This window comes from Trifolium pratense, linkage group LG1, assembly GCF_020283565.1.
Source record: "Trifolium pratense cultivar HEN17-A07 linkage group LG1, ARS_RC_1.1, whole genome shotgun sequence".
Lineage (NCBI taxonomy): Eukaryota > Viridiplantae > Streptophyta > Magnoliopsida > Fabales > Fabaceae > Trifolium > Trifolium pratense.
Window position 1 is genome coordinate 24511375 of NC_060059.1, and position 4283 is coordinate 24515657.

Genomic DNA, 4283 nt, shown 5'->3' on the forward strand with positions numbered 1-4283 from the left:
CTAAAGCTCGATCGAAACCTCGACCTGAATACCTGAACCCCCAAAGGTCCAGCACATAACAAATAGGTAGAGAGTTAGTAAACATAATCACATACATACGAATATAGAAACGCACCTATATTCAACCTATCACGTAATACTAACTCACACACATGCCTCAATAAGCAATACACCAAATAACACATACTCACAAATACACAACCAGATAGTTTCACGTCGTCTCGGACAACACAAAGAACTCACATAACACATAACACATAATTGCACATTTACTCAAATGCGACTAATGCCAAACATTCAATGTCATGCCAACCTAGACACGACTAATGCATGTGGTACCATCTTCTTTATCAAGGAACTTACCATTGATATCCTTCTTTATTGGACAAGTCCAATATCCTTCTTTATCAGACAAGTCTGATATCCCTAAATAATGCATGAGTTTATGAATGCCATGCATTTACCAAACATATGATAATCACTTAGCACGAAGCTACTGCTCACTACATGGATAACATAATCCATTAAACTTCTTTATCAGACAAACTGATATTCTTCTTTATCGGACAACCCGATATACAAAATACATATACTTCTTTGACATTTTATATAAATGCCATCACACAACACAATTATTAAACATATAATAATTCCAAACCAAAACGAAACCAAATACATGGATACACACACTTTACAAACATCAGCAAAAATTGCTGTCACGGAGGCCTTCGCTAAGCGAGGGCTTAGCGAGACTTGGCGAACCACACCAGGAAGTCACCTGCTCATGGCGAGCTTTGGCGAGCTTCAGCGAACCTGTTCGCTACAGCGAACTCCTGGTCGCTTAGCGAACTACACCAGAAAAATATCTGTTCTTGAGTTTCAATAAGGCGGTTTAACCTCAAATCAACTCAAAAATTCACTCAAACATGTTATAAATTCATATAAACAGCTATTCCAAACATATATGGTATCAAGGAACATTAATCATCCCTTCCAAACATCCAAATACATCAAACACTCAAAATCATGTCAATTTCTTGCAAAATAAGCAAAGTTGCATAAACATGCAAAAACATCATCAAACATATACATATTCCCTCCTAGATGTTCATTAAGCATACTAAGATGAAAAGACATGTTTATGATAAAGAAACTTCACCCAAAACCCCAAAGAAATTGGATGAGAGAGTTCAGGAATGGAGGCTAGACACCTCCCCTCTCTTGGATCACCCAAGCTTATGCTTAACCACTCTCACCTTAGATTGAATGATGATTCTTGGCTTCTAAATCTCTTCTCCTTGCTCGTGTTCTTCTCCTTGCTCTCCTAGCCAAAACCCTAGCTTAGCTTTCTCTCTTGCTAACTTCTAACTTCTCATGAAAAGTGAATTATGAGACTATTCATGGTTTTGACTTGCTACTTATACTACTCTCCAATTCTCTTGGTTCAAGCCCAACTTGCCTAAGCCCACTAAGCTTCTATCACACGCCCAAGCCCACTAACACGACAAAGGTTTCGCTCACAAACTTATGTTCGCGATAAATAATTATAGGTCGCGTAAATAAATATTTAACACTAACCCAAAATATATGCAAATATATAAAATATCGATTTACTAAAAATCGGGTCGTTACACACACGGGGGTGTCAAGCAACCTCCATGTACCGTGGCATGACCGTGGCCAAGTAATAAAGATCAAATTCCATGCCTATGCCAAGTTGGACCAAGGCCCCGTCTCGTTTTGCTATAAGCAAGGGCGTGGCAAGGCACGCGGGGGGCCAAAAAATCAAAGTGCTCCGAAAATGCACACGGGGGTGTCAAGCAACCTCCATGTACCGTGGCATGACCGTGGCCAAGTAATAAAGATCAAATTCCATGCCTATGCCAAGTTGGACCAAGGCCCCGTCTCGTTTTGCTATAAGCAAGGGCGTGGCAAGGCACGCGGGGGGCCAAAAAATCAAAGTGCTCCGAAATGCACACGGGGGTGTCAAACAACCTCCATGTACCGTGGCATGACCGTGGCCAAGTAATAAAGATCAAATTCCATGCCTATGCCAAGTTGGACCAAGGCCCCGTCTCGTTTTGCTATAAGCAAGGGCGTGGCAAGGCACGCGGGGGGCCAAAAAATCAAAGTGCTCCGAAATGCACACGGGGGTGTCAAGCAACCTCCATGTACCGTGGCATGACCGTGGCCAAGTAATAAAGATCAAATTCCATGCCTATTCCAAGTTGGACCAAGGCCCCGTCTCGTTTTGCTATAAGCAAGGGCGTGGCAAGGCACGCGGGGGGCCAAAAAATCAAAGTGCTCCGAAATGCACACGGGGGTGTCAAGCAACCTCCGTGTACCGTGGCATGACCGTGGCTAAGTAATAAAGATCAAATTCCATGCCTAGGCCAAGTTGGACCAAGGCCCCGTCTCGTTTTGCTATAAGCAAGGGCGTGGCAAGGCACGCGGGGGACCAAAAAATCAAAGTACTCCGAAAATGCACACGGGGGTGTCAAGCAACCTCCATGTACCGTGGCCAAGTAATAAAGATCAAATTCCATGCCTATGCCAAGTTGGACCAAGGCCCCGTCTCGTTTTGCTATAAGCAAGGGCGTGGCAAGGCACGCGGGGGGCCAAAAAATCAAAGTGCTCCGAAATGCACACGGGGGTGTCAAGCAACCTCCATGTACCGTGGCATGACCGTGGCCAAGTAATAAAGATCAAATTCCATGCCTATGCCAAGTTGGACCAAGGCCCCGTCTCGTTTTGCTATAAGCAAGGGCGTGGCAAGGCACGCGGGGGGCCAAAAAATCAAAGTGCTCCGAAATGCACACGGGGGTGTCAAGCAACCTCCATGTACCGTGGCATGACCGTGGCCAAGTAATAAAGATCAAATTCCATGCCTAGGCCAAGTTGGACCAAGGCCCCGTCTCGTTTTGTTATAAGCAAGGGCGTGGCAAGGCACGCGGGGGGCCAAAAAATCAAAGTGCTCCAAAATGCACACGGGGGTGTCAAGCAACCTCCATGTACCGTGGCATGACCGTGGCCAAGTAATAAAGATCAAATTCCATGCCTATGCCAAGTTGGACCAAGGCCCCGTCTCGTTTTGCTATAAGCAAGGGCGTGGCAAGGCACGCGGGGGGCCAAAAAATCAAAGTGCTCCGAAAATGCACACGGGGGTGTCAAGCAACCTCCATGTACCGTGGCATGACCGTGGCCAAGTAATAAAGATCAAATTCCATGCCTAGGCCAAGTTGGACCAAGGCCCCGTCTCGTTTTGCTATAAGCAAGGGCGTGGCAAGGCACGCGGGGGGCCAAAAAATCAAAGTGCTCCAAAATGCACACGGGGGTGTCAAGCAACCTCCATGTACCGTGGCATGACCGTGGCCAAGTAATAAAGATCACATTCCATGCCTATGCCAAGTTGGACCAAGGCCCCGTCTCGTTTTGCTATAAGCAAGGGCGTGGCAAGGCACGCGGGGGGCCAAAAAATCAAAGTGCTCCGAAAATGCACACGGGGGTGTCAAGCAACCTCCATGTACCGTGGCATGACCGTGGCCAAGTAATAAAGATCAAATTCCATGCCTATGCCAAGTTGGACCAAGGCCCCGTCTCGTTTTGCTATAAGCAAGGGCGTGGCATGGCACGCGGGGGGCCAAAAAATCAAAGTGCTCCGAAATGCACACGGGGGTGTCAAGCAACCTCCATGTACCGTGGCATGACCGTGGCCAAGTAATAAAGATCAAATTCCATGCCTATGCCAAGTTGGACCAAGGCCCCGTCTCGTTTTGCTATAAGCAAGGGCGTGGCTAGGCACGCGGGGGGCCAAAAAATCAAAGTGCTCCGAAATGCACACGGGGGTGTCAAGCAACCTCCATGTACCGTGGCATGACCGTGGCCAAGTAATAAAGATCAAATTCCATGCCTAGGCCAAGTTGGACCAAGGCCCCGTCTCGTTTTGCTATAAGCAAGGGCGTGGCAAGGCACGCGGGGGGCCAAAAAATCAAAGTGCTCCAAAATGCACACGGGGGTGTCAAGCAACCTCCATGTACCGTGGCATGACCGTGGCCAAGTAATAAAGATCAAATTCCATGCCTATGCCAAGTTGGACCAAGGCCCCGTCTCGTTTTGCTATAAGCAAGGGCGTGGCAAGGCACGCGGGGGGCCAAAAAATCAAAGTGCTCCGAAATGCACACGGGGGTGTCAAGCAACCTCCATGTACCGTGGCATGACCGTGGCCAAGTAATAAAGATCAAATTCCATGCCTATGCCAAGTTGGACCAAGGCCCCGTCTCGTT